This window comes from Schistocerca cancellata, chromosome 2 (genome assembly GCF_023864275.1).
Source record: "Schistocerca cancellata isolate TAMUIC-IGC-003103 chromosome 2, iqSchCanc2.1, whole genome shotgun sequence".
NCBI lineage: Eukaryota > Metazoa > Arthropoda > Insecta > Orthoptera > Acrididae > Schistocerca > Schistocerca cancellata.
This window is the reverse complement of record NC_064627.1, coordinates 846913975-846926808: the sequence shown is the minus strand read 5'-3', so window position 1 is coordinate 846926808 and position 12834 is coordinate 846913975.

Here is a 12834-nt window from a genome sequence, read left to right as displayed (position 1 = left end):
TGCACCACCGCCATCAGTGTCAGCCAGTTTGCCGTGGCATACGGAGCTCCATCACAGTCTTTAACACTGGTAGCATGCCGCGACAGCGTGACGTGAACCGTATGTGCAGTTGACGGACATTGAGCGAGGGCGTATAGTGGGCATGCGGGAGGCTGGGTGGACGTACCGCCGAATTGCTCAACATGTGGGGCGTGAGGTCTCCACAGTACATCGATGTTGTCGCCAGTGGTCGGCGGAAGGTGCACGTGCCCGTCGACCTGGGACCGCGGACCGCAACGACGCACGGATGCACGCCAAGACCGTAGAATCCTACGCAGTGCCGTAGGGGACCGCACCACCACTTCCCAGCAAATTAGGGACACTGTTGCTCCTGGGGTATCGGCGAGGACCATTCGCAACCGTCTCCATGAAGCTGGGCTACGGTCCCGCACACCATTAGGCCGTCTTCCGCTCACGCCCCAACATCGTGCAGCCCGCCTCCAGTGGTGTCGCAACAGGCGTGAATGGAGGGACGAATGGAGACGTGTCGTCTTCAGCGATGAGAGTCGCTTCTGCCTTGGTGCCAATGATGGTCGTATGCGTGTTTGGCGCCGTGCAGGTGAGCGCCACAATCAGGACTGCATACGACCGAGGCACACAGGGCCAACACCCGGCATCATGGTGTGGGGAGCGATCTCCTACACTGGCCGTACACCACTGGTGATCGTCGAGGGGACACTGAATAGTGCACGGTACATCCAAACCGTCATCGAACCCATCGTTTTACCATTCCTAGACCGGCAAGGGAACTTGCTGTTCCAACAGGACAATGCACGTCCGCATGTATCCCGTGCCACCCAACGTGCTCTAGAAGGTGTAAGTCAACTACCCTGGCCAGCAAGATCTCCGGATCTGTCCCCCATTGAGCATGTTTGGGACTGGATGAAGCATCGTCTCACGTGGTCTGCACGTCCAGCACGAACGCTGGTCCAACTGAGGCGCCAGGTGGAAATGGCATGGCAAGTCGTTCCACAGGACTACATCCAGCATCTCTACGATCGTCTCCATGGGAGAATAGCAGCCTGCATTGCTTCGAAAGGTGGATATACACTGTACTAGTGCCGACATTGTGCATGCTCTGTTGCCTTTGTCTATGTGCCTGTGGTTCTGTCAGTGTGATCATGTGATGTATCTGACCCCAGGAATGTGTCAATAAAGTTTCCCCTTCCTGGGACAATGAATTCACGGTGTTCTTATTTCAATTTCCAGGAGTGTATATATATTCCACTGGTACTGAAATTAAATCTGGCATCTTTTATTGTGTACTACAATTGTTTAGTAACCTCTAGGGAAGTAATATCTAAAGTCCTGATGACTTATAGGAAGTCAGATCAAGTCAGAAGAACTCGAAAAACTTAAAAAAAAAAAGAGGTGTCTTGTGTCATGATTCATCAGGACATATTCCAGCATGTTTTTCTGCTATAATAACTACAAACTCAAAATGGTTATCAACTTCAAAATTAAATAAATATCATGTAACTAGGGCCGCCCCCCCCCCCCACACACACACGCATATGCGTGTGTCTACAAGGCAGAGAGAAGTTTCTGGATGTGATTGTGTGTAGGAGCATGTGTTTACTTAGCATAACCACTTGCTGTAATCTGTATATCTACATTGGTGACAATCTTGAGCGTGTATAAATTCAGAAAGTCAGGTTGTACTAACGTGAGGGAACTGTGGAAAATCAATGGGATGGGATTGATAATGCTCAGAGCAAATTTCAGTTTCAATAGATTTTTGCTTCTATTACAATGCCTTTATTTTGATGACATAACATCTGGAGCAGGTTTTGATGACATAACACCTGGAGCAGTAAGGGAACAAACTGGAGAATTGGCTCCTATTCATGACTTCCACTCTCATTTTGTCAAAGACTGCCATTGTTACAGTTTGGGTGAACTTACGACTGTAGATGAGATTCTTGGTGCCTTTTGTGGCAGGTGCAGTTATACCAAATTAATGCTGCAAAAGACCGCAAAATATTGCAGCAAGATGTATTTAATTGTGGACAATATGGCATTTTACACTCACACATTGAAATATATTGTGGAAAACAGTCTGAGGGCTCCAGAATGAGATTTTCACTCTGCAGCGGAGTGTGCACTGATATGAAACTTCCTGGCAGATTAAAACTGTGTGCCGGACCAAGACTCAAACTCGGGACCTTTGCCTTTCGCGGGCAAGTGCTCTACCAACTGAGCTACCCAAATACAACTCACTCTCCGTCCTCACAGCTTTACTTCTGCCAGTACCTCATCTCCTACCTTCCAAACTTTACAGAAGCTCTCCTGCAAACCTTGCAAAACTAGCACTCCTGAAAGAAAGGATAGTGTGGAGAAATGGCTTAGCCACAGCCTGGGGGATGTTTCCAGAATGAGATTTTCACTCTGCAGTGGAGTGTGCACTGATATGAATCTTCCTGGCAGATTAAAACTGTGTGCCGGACCGAGAATCCAACTCAGGAGCTTTGCTTTTTATAGGCAAGTGCTCTACCAACTGAGGACGGGGCGTGAGTCGTGCTTGGATAGCTCAGTTGGTAGAGCACTTGCCCGCAAAAGGCAAAAGTACAGAGTTCGAGTCTCAGTCTGACACACAGTTTTAATCTGCCAGGAAGTTTCATATCAGCACACACTCCACTGCAGAGTGAAAATCTCATTCTGGAAACGTCCCCCAGGCTGTGGCTAAGCAATGTATCCACAATATCCTTTCTTTCAAGAGTGCTAGTTCTGCAAGGTTCGCAGGAGGGCTTCTGAAAAGTTTGGAAGGTAGGAGACGAGGTACTGGCAGAAGTAAAGCTGTGAGGACAGGGAGTGAGTCATGCTTGGGTAGCTCAGTTGGTAGAGCACTTGCCCGCGAAAGGCAAAAGTACCGAGTTCGAGTCTCAGTCCGGCACACAGTTTTAATCTGCCAGGAAATTTCAGTCTGAGGGTCCCTATGTGAATAAGCTCATTGACATAGTGACATGATTGATTGAACCAATAAAAATGTCTAACCATAACCTGACTTACAGAAAATACTACTCGAGTATTTCTCTAGCAAAATATTTGCTTGAAAGTGGATGACATTCCTAGGAATACTTAAAAGAAATAGAAAAGGGATACCTCCAGAATTTGTAAATGATCCTTCTCATAAAGGAGGATTGTTACTAGTTGGTTTTCTGTATGACATGTCCTTGATAATTTTTGTAACTGAAAGGAAAAAAAGCTGTGATTCTCTTGTTGACTTGGAACGATACTGCTGAAATTGACCCAGAATCGTGTAAGTCTCTAATATAGTACTTCATTATAATAGAACAAAAGTGTGTGTGGACTCAGTGGATCAGATGTGTTCTACACTGACCACAGCTAGGAAAACAAGGTGATGTCTTATGGTGGTTTTATTCAGGGAACTCAATATTGCCAGAATTAGCTCATACAAAATTTATTTAGTCTTGTGACATGTTGTGTAGATATAGGACAAGTCAAAATACAATGCAGAGATAATCATTACAAATTTTTCACATAAGAACAACACAGAAATTATACACAATTTCACATTCAATATAAGTAACATTTACCACATATATAACTGATGTCTGAAAACATGTATACATAAAGACAATACAGAAATTAATAATGACTACACATTCAATCTTTGTAATGTTTGATACATATGTAGTTGACATCTGACAAATGATTCCTATAAACATTATGGTCAAACATATGATCACATAAATACAGTTTACTATACATGTTTGATATTTTATGTTTTTCAGATAGAGGAATTTGCTGTGATCAATATTTTTGCATTGGAGTGGGAGACTGTGTTACACGCCATTAGCTGAGAAATTCACTAACAGAGTAAAAATTGTGGTTCATCAGAAACAGGTTTAGGTCTTTATTTGAACAAGCTTGCTAGAAGGTTCTTATACAACTGTGTTACACTCTGTAAGACACTTTTCTGGTAGGCAGATGTTCTGACATGAGAGATACGAATATTATTGCAATTTTTTGTTTCATGGTTATGTACAGAGCTGGTTTCTTATACACACTGGGAATTTATATTCTCTTACGAAGACATTGCTTCACATCTGTGGAAAAGAGAATGGCATGAATCTTGTCTCTTTTTGTTGCAGATGATTCTAATAGCCCTTTTTTTTTTTGTTTTGAATATAGTTTGGCTACATGGTGAATTCCTCCAGAATATGATTCCACATCTGAATGTTGATTGGAAATGTACATGATATACCTGCACTACTGTTTCCCTGTTGCAGCTCGAGTTCAATATCCACAGCATACACCAAATAGGTGATAGTTTGCCTTTCAGTGACTGAATATTCCATTTGAGATCATCCTGAAGATGTATTCACAAAAATTTCAAATTATTGGTTTTAATCTTTCATTGTTTATTTTCAAGTGGTGGTCATTCTGTTCCTTTTTATGGGATATATGAAAGTTCATGGCTACGATTTTTTCAGTGTTTATAATGAGCTTATTTCTTTTAAACCTCACTGACAGTTGCATCAATTTCCTATCTGCTGATGACTGAAGGCCATTTTTATCTGATCCTGTTATCAAAATGCTAATGTCATCTGCAGACAGTATTTTCTCTTTTGGACGAACAGAGTCATTCAGATCATCTATATACAGAAGGAAGAGGATTGGACTTAATATGGATGCTTCTGTCACACCTTATTTGATGAAAGTTTTCCCTGACGAGTATGTCATTCTTATGATGTTACCAATTTGTATGTCATGCTTAAGAACAAAATTCATTTGGGTTACGTCTAATACCCTTACTTTCTGTTTTATGTGGTATGAGAGCATGATCTATAATGTCGAATGCTTAGGTAAGTCCAGAAATATTCCAATAGCTATTTCTTTTTGGTCTATGGCTCTCAGCATTTCATTTACATACTTACAGACAGCTGTGGCTGTGGATCTATATTTCTGGAAGCCATGTTGATGGTTCAATAGTAATGAGTATTTGTTTGTAAATTTTAGTAGTCTATTGTAAAAGAGTTTCTTGAAGGCCTTTGAGAAGCCACTAAGCTGTGCCACAGGCCTATAATTGTAATATTGTCTGTGACTCCCTTTATGTCCAACAGTGTGACCTTAGCGACCTTCAGAAGATTGGAAAATGTACTGGTTGAAAAGTAGTGATTTATAACAAATTTCAGAGTATCAACAATATACTTCCCTGTTTGTTTTGTAATGCACTCTGGAATATCATCAGTACCATATGAAAGGCATTTGTGAGCTCATTGTCAATATGCTCTCTTCTTTTGTGACCTGTTTGAGAAACATTGATGCTTTTGGAGATCTTGCATTCTCAAAGCAGTGTGTATTCAGATACTTGTCCACTTTCCAGATTTAGGTTAATACTTTTACAACTGGTGTGGCATTTGTTTCAGATCTGATAATGTTCAGTGTGACCCATGTCTTGGTTTTTGATTTGGATATATGAGGGTCACTGAAAAAGACATGGCAACTATTTTTTTTGTCTCAAAAATGGTTGTTGTTGTTGTGGCCATCAGTCCTGAGACTGGTTTGCTGCAACTCTCCATGCTACTCTATCCTGTGCAAGCTGCTTCATTTCCCAGTAAGTACTGCAGTCGACATCCTTATGAATCTGCTTAGTGTATTCATCTCTTGGTCTCCCTCTACGGTTTTTACCCTTCACACTGCCCTCCAATACTAAATTGGTGATCCCTTGATGCCTCAGAACATTTCCTACCAACCAATCCCTTCTTCTAATCAAGTTGTGCCACAAACTCCTGTTCTCCCCAATTCTATTCAATATCTCCTCATTAGTTATGTGATCTACCCATCTAATCTTCAGCAATCTTCTGTAGCACCACATTTTGAAAGCTTCTATTCTCTTCTTGTCCGAACTATTTATTTCCGATGTTTCACTTCCATACATGGCTACACTCCATACAAATACTCCCAGAAACTACTTCCTGACACTTAAATCTATACTCGATGTTAACAAATTTCTCTTCTTCAGAAATGCCTTCCTTGCCATTGCCAGTCTACATTTTATATCCTCTCTACTTCGACCATCATCAGTTATTTTGCTCCCCAAGTAGCAAAACTCCTTTACTACTTTAAGTGTCTCACTTCCTAATCTAATTCCCTCAGCATCACCTGAGTTAACTCGACTACATTCCATTATCCTCATTTTGCTTTTGTTGATGTTCATCTTATATCTTCCTTTCAAGACACTGTCCATTCCGTTCAACTGCTCTTCCAAGTCCTTTGCTGTCTCTGACAGAATTACAATGTCATTGGCTAACCTCAAAGTTTTTATTTCTTCTCAATGGATTTTAATACCTACTCCGAAATTTCTTTTGTTTCCTTTATTGCTTGCTCAATATACAGATTGAATAACATTGGGGAGAGGCTACAACCCTGTCTCACACCCTTCCCAACCACTGCTTCCCTTTCATGTCCCTCGACTCTTATAACTGCCATCTGGTTTCTGTACAAATTGTAAATAGCCTTTCGCTCCCTGTATTTTACCCCTGCCACCTTCAGAATTTGAAAGAGAGTATTCCAGTCAACATTGTCAAAAGCTTTCTCCAAGTGTACAAATGTTAGAAATGTAGGTTTGCCTTTTCTTAATCTAGCTTCTAAGATAAGCCGTAAGGTCAGTATTGCCTCACATATTCCAATATTTCTACGGTATCCCAACTGATCTTCCTCGAGGTCGGCTACTACCAGTTTTTCCATTCATCTGTAGAGAATTCGTGTTAGTATTTTGCAGCTGTGACTTATTAAACTGATAGTTCGGTAATTTTCACATCTGTCAACACCTGCTTTCTTTGGGATTGGAATTATTATATTCTTCTTGAAGTCTGAGGGTATTCCGCCTGTCTCATACAACTTGCTCACCAGATGGTAGAGTTTTGTCAGAACTGGCTCTCCCAAGGCTGTAATAAAATAAAAAATTCTGAAATATCCAAATGAAAGATTAGTTCATATGCAAACATTACATGTAGGGAGGCAGGTGAGCACACACATCGCCATAAAGATATAGTATGAGAAAAAATACAAAAATAGTTTGTTGTTGCAAATGTGTTTTATTGTCAGTTGCAGCATTACACAATAGTACATCACAAACTACTCACATTCCAGGAGTCTTCCCAAGAATCCACAGTAACGTGATGTGAGCAAACCTGAAAGAGCCATTGCATGGAGCACGCTTTCGAACACATGAAGACATTATCATAATAGTAATGCATGAGATGCAATGATACACTCATGGTGAGGCCAAACGTATAGGGTGTCTTCCTGGGCATTGGGAGACTATTCTGGGGCACTCTTAAGATGTCACAGGTCCATGTTCCTGCCCTGTACTGTTGCAACTGAAAGTAATACAAGTTTGCGACAACGAACATTTTTACATCTTTCTTCTCATGCTATATCTTTATGGTCGTGTGTGTGTTTATCCGCCTCCCTACATGTAACGTTTACATATGAACTAACTTTCTGCTTGCATATTTCAGAACTTTTTAATTTGTTACCATTTTCAAGACAAAAAAAAAAAATAAATAATTGCCATGACTTCTGCAATGACCCTTGCACATTTCTTTCTTTCTTTCTCTCTCACACCCACTTTTTTTTTGCATCTTTAATAACTTTGTGGTAGATATTGTATATTTTTATATAATTTTTTATTTCTAATGATACAGGGTTCTATTTTTTATAAGAGTGCAGGAATCTTTCCATCACAGTGGAGGATTTTATGCCAGTTGTAACCCAGCTATTATCCCCAGATTGTTTTGATCTACGCTTCTTAACTGGAAAGACTAAATCAAAATAATGCTAATATGTACCATGAAAGTTATTGAACTTTTTATTTGTATCAGGCTCACTGTTCACTTCATCCTGTGTTTCTCGGCTTAGTAAGCAGCAGCAGAAGTGTATAATGTCACTATCACTGAGGGCCCTACACTCACTTATTTTGATAGGTGGCCTTCAGAACTTCAAGATCACTGTAGCCCATATTTATTACTTTAGTGTTATATGGGTAGTAGGTTTCTTGGATGAACATTTGCTCTAAAAGGGCAGGTTCATTGTTTAAAAAGATTCTTGTTGGTGTATTTACAGAGGGATTAGATCGAAACTATTTGTCATGTACAGTAGCTAATCTCTATGATTTGATTGTTACAAAAATCAGTGTTGAAGTCACCCTATATGATCTTATTTTTGGATGGTTCTAGAGTAAGAGCATTTATAGGTTACATAAGAAGTCTTTCAAAATTTCCGTTGGTGGATCTGTATAGAGTGACATGACAGAAAGTTCACTGATTGCTATTTCAAGATCTTTTTCTTGCAGGATGTTTTTGGATTGCTCTATACCTTAAATCCTGCCTTACAAATATGATTGTTCCTCCTTGTTTGTGAAAAGATCTGCAGAATGGAATGTCTTGAAGGAAACGAGGAGTATTTGAGTACCTATTTACTGCTTTTCTAGCCAGTGTTGAGTTATACAGATGACATCAACATTTAGGTCAGATCTCAATATTACTTCAAATCCTTGTAACTTGTTTATTAATGACTGAACATTGTGATACAGTATATAAAAAGGGGGAGGGTTGATTTTGTTTTCTTTGTTCTTGCTATTGCTTTTATTCATTCATGGAGAACCACTTACCTTAGGTAAGGTCATACCTCTGTTTATCTTGTGGGCTTCCTCCTCTTTCTGGCTTCCACTAAAGAATAATTTAAATTGGATGGATGGTCTCTGCTCTCTGAAAATTAATACTAAAACCAATGTTGCCAGAGAAAATAATTACAGAAGAAGACTTTATCTCAGTGAATCTGCTCAAATGTTGATGGAACCAAACCTGAGAAACTGAGCACCAAACTGGAGGCTTCCAAAGGATATACAACTTTTCCTAATTCTAAGTACAATGAACCCTCAGTGGGGCTTCCCAATACCACCTCAGCTCTTTGTAGGAGAATTTGTTACTTATATGGGTCCCATAAAAATAACAGAACAAGCCTTGCCTGCAATAAATGCCCACACAAATATTGTAAAAAACATAGCACACTATCATTGATTTGCAGAAGATGCCAAGGAGATGAAACAGCTGAAGACAGAGAAGAGAATATGCAATGGGGTATATTCTACAGGATGATGTCTTGCAGTTTTGTGCTTTTTAAAAGAAAACGACCACCTAAGATTATGTTTTGTCATTTACAAAAGTTCAAGGTGAATGAGAAACTTTTCTCTAGGTACCAAATTTTTTATTTAAGAGTATCAATTCTAGTTTTTACTTATGATTAATGATATTCTTTTCAAGTATTATTTAGAGTGTCCGAGATATATGCATTATCTCAGTTATTTCTTTATGAGGTACTTCCTTAATTTGTATACTAAACCCATTGTTGAATGTATTTTTGCACCTAGTTCAAATTTTAAGGTAATATATTAATGTGTGTTCAATATACAATCTTGTCTACATTAGATTATTCTTCAATCATCATTATACTTTCCTATAACCAAATATTAACAAAATATTGCATTCGTAGAAAAAAAATATCATGATGCGGCCTATCTGCAGTCACACTGGCACCAATGCAACTACATTACCAGTACTACAATTTAAGCGGGTTCCAGAAGGTTAATCAGCGCATATACAGGGTCACTTTTTCCCATTGTGTACAAACTCTAGGTATTGTTTGATGAGAGGATATGGAACAAAAAAAGGTCTAATGAACTTATGTGCAGAAATGCATGGTTTCCATGCTAGATATCATTTATTCATTCATATATTTTACAGAGACTGCAGTCTAATATGTACTGAACTATGCAGCCACAGTTACTGCATGTGTTCAAAATGGTTTCCATATGCCTCAACACATGCGTGTACATGCCATAGCATGTTCTGTCTCACATGTTCACATCAGCCAGGCTGCATCTGAATGGTGTCAAAGGCAGCATGGATATGCTCCTCCAGTGTCGCCATAACTGGACTGGGCTTTGGATACATGACACTTTTGAGATGTCCCCCATATCCAGAAATCACATGTTGAGATCCAGTGAACGAGGAGGACATGCAACTGTACCCTCTTGTCCGATCCATTGACCAGGGAAGAAACGATTGAGATGCGTTTGGACAGTAACAGTTAAGTGGGCTGGAGCAGCTTCATATAGACGCCACATAACCCTTCGAATCATTAGTGTCACTTATTCCAGCAGAGGAGGCGAAGTCATTTGCAAGAAACACCAATAGTTCTGGCCTGTTAGGCGACTTGGAAGGAAGACTGGTCCCAAAATACGGTCACCAATTATCTCAGCCCACACATTCTGGCTGCACAGATGCCGATGCTTCATTGTCACCATACCAAGGTGGTTTTGCATGCTACCCCACAGATGACTGTTATGAAAGTTAAAGTTACTATTCCGCATAAAGTTGGCCTCATCTGTGAATAGGATGGATAAGACAAATCCCGAAATTGTTGTTGCCTGGTGAAGAAACCAGTGACAAACTGCTCCTGATGTGGAAAGTCTGTTGCTAGTAAGCCTAGCACAAACTGTAAGTGATACGGGTAGTAACAATTCTCATGGAGAGAGTTCCACTGGCAGACCAACTGCCTGGTACTGACACAGTGGTCACCTTCCACAGTATTAAACATATTTTCCTCCAAGTCTGATGTCTGAACATTTCGGATGTGTCCTTCATGATATTCTGCTCACTGAAACGACCCTGTCTCAGACAAACAGTGAAACACTGTTGCAAACATTGAAAGCTGTGGTTTTTGTCAGTGAGGGTAGGTCTCCTGATACGACCTTGCTTCTCGCCACTCATTGCTATTTGCCTTTCCTTAAGTAAACACCATTTCGGCAAGATCTCGATTCGAATACGGAACCGTTGTGTACAACACTGTATCACATCCACTACAAGGTGAGTCAGCAAGAAAAGTGAAGTAGACACATTACCAATTACTATGGCAGGAGGCGTCACTAGGACATGACGTATGACGAACAGTACCACCCTCTAGGACAGTGGTCGTCAAACTTTGGCCCATGGGCGGCATGCGGCCCAGATCATGTTTTCGTTACTTGTCTGGCGTAGTGGTGTTTTGTTTACAGAAACTGCGTAGAATTGTGATTAAAGTCGGGGAAGTAATTAGGTAACTGAAAATCATCCACCACTTTCATTTAATGCGCCACTTGCCAGTGTTCTGCAGCGCTAGAGACGTGAGTGGCATGCTAGCCAACAATATGAGCCATGTATCAAATGCGCCGTGTGCCCAAGACCGCTCATTTGTCGTCGGCGGGCTTGTCCCACAGCCGCCTCATTGTTAGCTTTGTCTTGTCAGTGTGTGAGTCGTGAACTAAGTTTTGTTGCCCCTGAGCGTTCGTTGGGTATTGAGTGTATTTGTGCTCATATTTGGTGATATAATGGGAGGGTCCTATGCCAGAGTGAACCAACTACAAATTTTGACATTTTAGGTTAGCTATTGATAATGGTGCAGAAAATTATAAAGATTCATATGGCAAAACGAACCAGGACTCTTAAGGGACACTGAGTGATTTTTTTTTATGTTGGCACTTCTGGAGTGTCTCAGATTTACATTTATCTCTGGTGCCAGAGTGAACTAAATCCACTTAATCCAGTAACAAGATGGCAGACGAAGTTGCATATAGGAGTTCAGAAGAGTCAAATGACAGTAACATTGACATTGAGTGTGGTTCCAGCGATGAATATGTGCCATCCTCACGTCAATCAAGTAGTGAAGGTATGTTTTATACTTAAAACTGCATAAATTTGGCTAAGAATGGTGTACAACATTACTTCGTTGCATGCAATTATTGAAGGCTTCTGTCATATGCAAAAGTGAACTAACTACATGATGATGTGCTGTGCTACCATTTAGGGAGTAAACTGTGAACTACGTAGTGGAATACTCACAACTACCGATAGGGACATGTTCCTGATCGATTATTACAGTCGCTGAACATCGAGAATGCCGTCAGCCTTAGGAATGTAGTTGGTACACTTTAGTAAATGAAATATACGAAAACGCATCGTTTTGACTCCACATCTGTTGTCAACTTTTATTTAACTATTTTACTTGCTAAATTGTATTCGTAAGTGGAGAACATGTACGCCATAGTTTTACATTAAGAAACGTTTTTACTTTTTGCAGACTCCAAAGAACCAATTAGGGTGAAGTGCAAGAAAAGCAATCCAGGTAACTGGAAAAAGAATGTTCGGAAGACTCGCAAAAACAGCGGAAACGCATTTACATCATCGACGGGACAAACAGTAATGGGAAAAACGTTAAAGGACTACCGCTGTACATGTCGTCGCAAATGTTATGAAAAAGTCTCACTGCAGGATCGACAGTTATTTTTTGATATGTATTACAGTGATGGACGGTATGAAACACAAACAGCTTTGATTGGAAGGTCTGTAAAGTCCTTCATTGTAAAGAACAGAAGATCAGATGCTGAAGATCCCCTAAGAACATTTACTCGACATTACTTTATTCGTACAACATCAGGTGACGTGAAGGTTTGCAAAAATATGTTCCTAAACATACTGTGTGTTAACAGTGCAAATATTCACAGAGTTCTTCTGAAAGTGAAGTCTGGTCAACTACAAGACAGAGGAGGAAAACGAGCTGCATAATAAATTTCCTGAAGAAAGAATTCGTTGCATCAGAGATCATATTAATTCATTTCCATGCTATAGGAGCCACTATTGTCGGAAGGATAGTCCCGATAGGAAGCATCTCTCCTTGTCACCTTGATGTACAGGCTGTATAAAGAGCAACTGATAGCAGAAAATGCAG